A 5,933-nucleotide genomic window follows, 5' to 3' on the forward strand; every position below is an offset into this window, starting at 1 on the left:
CCAAGTCGGTATGAGACAATGTGGTCTCAGCTTGCGGCTGTTCCGCTTCCCCCTTGGTCGGGTGGGACGGGGCTGCTGTGGCAGCTGGGGTTTCCAGGAATGTTTTATCCCGGGCGTCCTCGAAACTGTCATCCGAAGTTGGATTCGAGTCGGCAAGGAGGATCCGCTCGTTGCGCTTCTCTCTTGCTTCGGCCGACTTAGTCGAGTCGGTTGAGGACGGCTGGCTTTTATCTTGACCGGCGTACCGGAGTGAGTACTTCCCGGTCATGTTCGCACGCCGAGAATAGTCCGTGTTGAACTTTCTCGCGTACTGATCCTCTCGGGGATTCGACATTGTTGTCAAGTCAGGTCGGCTCTAGTGGAGCCTTAAAAGTTTAATCAGTTAGAAAGAGAAAGTCGAACAATCTTCTGTGTGAAGATGTTCGGCAAAATCAGAAAATGTCTTTTTGTTCAGGAACTTCCAAGGGTCAGGATCGTCCGGTGAGATGTTGTTGTTGTTGTTGATGTGTCTGTTGGTGACTCAGTACACAGGGTATTAATATACAGTACAATGGTACAGTACAGTACGTAATAGTAGTACGGTGTAGTACGTCCTATATTACTGTGCTGACCAGTGTGACGTAACAGGTTAAGTGGTCTTGCACTTCTGCCTACGTCACGGAATGCGAGCCGCGTGCAAAATTTACAAAAAACGATGAATCACGCCTATGTTAGGCTATGGGAACTTTCCCCTGCGCGCTGATTGGCTGCCTCTTAAGTACTGATAAGCGGTCGTTATGACGTCACAAGGAAGTTCGAGAATTTTCGCGCTATTTCCCGCGAGAAAAACAAATTATTTTAGGTCGGCTAGAAAGTTTATCTAGTCGGATTTTGAAATTTTTAACCGTTAGAAATTAGTTTTGTTAATTAAGAAGATTTTCTGGTGGTCGAAACACCGTTAGAAATCAAAAATAAGAGAATTTCCGACCTGTTGCCGGTTAGCCTTTGTCTGACTGTCTAGACAGGTTCGTTGACCTAGCAGGTCGGTTCTCGACCAAAAGCAAAATTCCGAGTCGGTTTCTCCGTCGAAAATTACTTTTTAACCGTTAAAAAGTTCAGATATACGGCTAGAAATAGTTTTCTACCGCTAGAAAGTGAAATGCCGACCTAGTTTCGGCTAAAATCGACCTATAACCGTGACTTTACCAGTGTCGGTGTCGGTGTCGGTTCCGGTCGATTTCCTCCGTCCGAGGTCGGAAATCCGTCGTTTCCGAGCTGAAATCCGCGAGTAAAGTTGCGGGTCGCTGTTCAAAGCGAAGGTCCCCGTATGATTGGAGTAATCCTATCGCGCTGCAGACTCTCGTTCGAGTCTGATCCGTCAGTTGGGAGAAGAAAGGTCCGTGCTGTTGGGAAATGAGATTCCGCTCTTCAATGTGGAAGAGACCAAGGAACTGTGCTCACCAGCTGGGTAGGAATCACTTCAGTGATCCCCGTTTTCCTCAGCTGTAAGACGATGCGATCAATCCGATCAAAGTCAAGGGCAGAGATTGCTTCAGCAATCTATCTGACAGTGACTTTCAGGTTCCTCACAATTTCTCCGTGAATTGAGCCTTCACCGTCTCCTCAAAGGGTCCGTTGAAAGAAAACCAAACGATTCTGCTTACCATGTAACAGGCAAGCGCGAGGAGATCACGAGTGTGCTTTATTGTACAAATAAAGGAACAATGCTGCGTAATAGCAGGGAAAGCAAAACAAAGCACTGATGGCTAAACAAGCAAGTGAATGCTAGAAGAGCTCTTGAGCGTTCGTCAAGGCGTGAAAGAAGCAACTGGCGGCAAGCACGTGCTGTGTGCCATCAGCTGTGTGATGATGCGCAGACTGGACTCAATCCAACGCGAGCGTACGCTGAGTCATACAGCGAGAGAGGGACGAGAGAGCAAGTATGCTCAGTGTGTGCGCCGCATATATCCGCTTCAGCGGGTATGAGTGCAGTGCAGCAGCACACGTACGTACAGCGAGAGAGGCGGTATGGCAAGCATGAGTGCAGTACGTCCATGGTGGGCCGTATGCACCAGGCGCAGTCATGTGCCTCTGACAGGTAGATCCCTGAAATGTTGATTGACAAAGTAAGACAGTGGCATCCTGAACTGAAAAATTTTTTAGGTCATCATTTAATGAATCTAGAAGCAATTTGAATAAGAAATGCTTGCATAAAGCTGTCCACAAAGCCAGTAGACTATTTCAAGCTTTGTTGCATATACTGGCAAATAGGATTCTCAAGTACATAGCTCCTGTTCGCTTTAATCATTGGAGCTTCAGAGCAAACGAAACGGCACTTTTTGATAGCAAAGCAGTGTTCAGGCTGATTACTGCTATCTCCTAAAATTAAGAGCTAAGAAATTGACGTTGGTGTAGATATGCTGCATGAACGCAGTTCTGTGATCCCCGGTTAACCTTAAGTCTCTCCCAGCAGTTAAGATAGTTAGGTACATTAACATATATGCCGAAGCGGGGCCGCAGTGTCTCACTTCTCGGTATGTACGAGAACATGATGCGGTCATAATACTTATGTAGTATAATGGATGTTCTAGCGTTCTTTCGCAATTCCTCTAAGTGCAAAGTTCACTGTTCGTAACTTTAAGCATCTTCACTCTAATTATTCCGCATCTTTATTAATAATCGCACAAGTTCTGGTAATAAAGAAAGAAATACGCTATCACTCTAATTAGACACATTTGCTAACGTGAAATATCCAGATCTTCCCGTGAAACGAAGAACAGGTACGTAAAACTGCAGCGCATTTCGAAACTATGCAATATTTGGAAAACGGAAGTACCTAATATTTTTTGAAATCGCTAAACTGGCGTATTACAAATGAAACTGTTCCTGCAGATTCAGTTCCTATCGAATTTTTTGAAGTTTCTCAACAATTAAGCAAGCCGACTGTGGTAAGAATGCACCATTTCTAATTTCATTTTTTAAAAACATCGCAAACAATTTATTGGGTTGGTAATTATCTACTGAGCGAATGCAAGTGTAAAGTTACAACCTAACCATTCTAAAAAAAAGGATCGCTTGAAGTTACTTTCTACTGGAAGTCGCAGTTTCCGATGGTTTCATTAGACGGCCAGCTGCAACAGCAAAAAATATTGTATGCTAAGCGGCGACCACCGTGAAATCACAAAAACTACTTTTTATGGAATCGAGCCAGTTTTCGTCGGTGTTAAAAACTAAAATTTAATGGTATTTGTATGCGTACGAGCATGCCTATGTGCATACAACAAAGCACAGAACTGCACACCTTTGTCGAAACTATGCTGGAAGAAGCAAAATCCACATCCGGTGGTTTCTCATTTTAATTTCAGCGGTAACCACGCCAGCCGTTGTCGAAAACAGTCGATTATTTGAAGAAACGGAGGCATACAAGTATAATAATTTTATTATTTGTTTGCAATAGGCCATAGTCACCCTTAAAGTATGGGTCTGTATGACAGCATACTAATTTGATTGTAATAACTGAATGCTATGTAGTATGCCCGGTGCCGAATTTCATAAAACTCTTACTTGCATACACGCGACATCATTGTGGCGCCTTTTTTGCCAATTGTTTGACACTTTTCACAGGTTTTCTAATATTTTCTGTCATTTTTAGAATAATTTCTCATTTTTACGCAAAAAAACATGACCGCCTATATCAAAAGTGGCAGTCGATTTTCGACTGACCCTTTTTGTCCAATTTCCAGTAGAATTTCTGCAGCGGCTAAGCCGTTTACAGTAATACAGAATGTACGTGTACCCGATGATACTTTTTAAATCAACTTTCAGGTTGCTCATTAATTTGGCGTAGATCCATCAAGGCTAGGCCCATCGTCGAGGTTTACGGAAAGTTACAGAAAATGAATTCACCAAAACAAGGAACATAAGTTGAATAAATTAATGTGAATAATATAAATTGACAAAGATGATTTGGAGTAGGCTACGCCAACCGTTAGCGAAGCGTCAGTTATTTTGGCGTCAGTTATTTTAAACAGCCACTGTTTACTAACATTATAATCACGAGCCGGTGTGCGATGTATATCGTGTGGTATGCGTTTTTGAACTGTGATTGGTAGCCATATTTTTACTGAATCGGCTTTTTTTAGGTGGAGCACTCAGTTGAGTCCGTGGCCAAATTTCCACTCACAGATCCAATGCCCGAATCTCAGCCTCCATTCCGGCCGTTCCGGCGCCTGCTGTCTGACCCGTACCAGATGAGTTACCAGAACACTGTTGCTATCTGGGACAAGCGTGACATGTTGCTGGGATTTATTCAAGACATCAACGGAGCCCAAGCGTTTGTCGATTTTGACTCGAAGAAGGTCGGAGCCAAGTGGATCGATGCAGCTTATCTCTATCCGATGCCATGGTATAACCATCACGAGAATATGAAGCGCCACAAACCCGTTTACGCGGCACTCCGTGACGAGGACGACGGTCCGTTCCGGTTTCAGTTGGTTTCTGTAATCCAACCTTTTGCGGCATGTAAGAGGTGCTATATGTATTACGTCAAGGCGTATACCGAAAACGGTGACTGTCGCATCGAACTGATCGATAATCGTCAGACCCTCGGTCTGGAGTGGTTCACCGAGCCAACGATGGTGCAGCGCAACAGGTGGCTGTTGTATGCGAAATATATCATTCCCTTTGCCATGGCGGACCGGGTCCTCAGCGAACCAGCCGACAAATCGCGGCTGATTAAGCATTTTCGCGATGTGTTTGAGGACGATCAGGCGCTGAATAAGCTGACGGACTGCTGCCGGTTTCACCTGCGTATCGAAGCGGGTAGCTGTATGTTTGTCGTCATCAGCGTCGGAACGAGCGCGGAGGCGCAGCAGATGACGATTACAAAGCTGCGGACAATGTTGGACAGGCATCTGGCGACCCGGACAGGTTTGCTGCCAATTTGTTTAGATAATGGCGCTACCAGCGATTGCAGCAGGACTGATATCAGTACGGCAGGTATGCATTAATTACTTGACTGGTTTGATCAGTAAAGAACGGCTTGGGCGGCATCTAGGTGCAGATTGTGCTTCGTGTGGTCTGCGGTCGTTATCTACACTGAACGAAGGAATGCCTTGTTCGATTTACACCATTGTACAATTTTCGCGCATACAATTAAGGGATTTGGCGCGATACATAGCACCAAATTCGTGTACATCCACGGGAACGTTCGCTGTCGCGCACTCCTAAACACTTTTTTGCATTGCTTTATGGTATTTTGTAGCCAAAAGATTTGTATACATAGGCGTGAAATCCGTTTTTGCGCGCAACATCCGGTTCGGAATTTATGGCTGTTAGAAAATTCCAAAACGTTTAAATGCATTCAGGTGTACCAAAAGTCTCATTATGGACCGATCCCTTTCAAGTTTTGCACGTAAATGCGCATAACCATGAAGATCGTTCTTACACCGATCCACTGTTCTAGGATGTTTTTAAAATTTTAAAATGAACTTCAAAAATTTTAAAATTCATTTTAAAATTCGAAAAAAATTGTGGAAGTCTGGATCCGTGTAAGAACGATCTTCATGGTTATGTGCATTTAGGTGCAAAATGAAAGGATCGATCCATATGAACTTTACAATCCAACTAAATTCTAACAGCCATTTGGCTACACAATGTCAAAAAGCAACCCAAAAAAGTATTTGGAAATGCGCGAAAGCGAATATTCCCGCGTATGTACACAAAATTGGTGCTATGTACCGGGCCAAACCCCTTAATAATCGTACGAATATATCACAATTCAGCTGGTCGAATCCAGTATCTGTGTTTAGAAGTCGTGCTTGGTGATCTGCCTCATTGGATATTCGGAGAGATTTTTTGCTATCTGGATCTGCACTCAAAGATGAAGATCAAGCGGTACGTTTTAACAATTTTAAGAAGACGCGACGACTCTATCGTCGCGCCTCGAATGCCAC

Source organism: Paramacrobiotus metropolitanus, unplaced genomic scaffold (genome assembly GCF_019649055.1).
Source record: "Paramacrobiotus metropolitanus isolate TYO unplaced genomic scaffold, Prichtersi_v1.0 Parri_scaffold0000038, whole genome shotgun sequence".
In the NCBI taxonomy this organism is placed as follows: domain Eukaryota; kingdom Metazoa; phylum Tardigrada; class Eutardigrada; order Parachela; family Macrobiotidae; genus Paramacrobiotus; species Paramacrobiotus metropolitanus.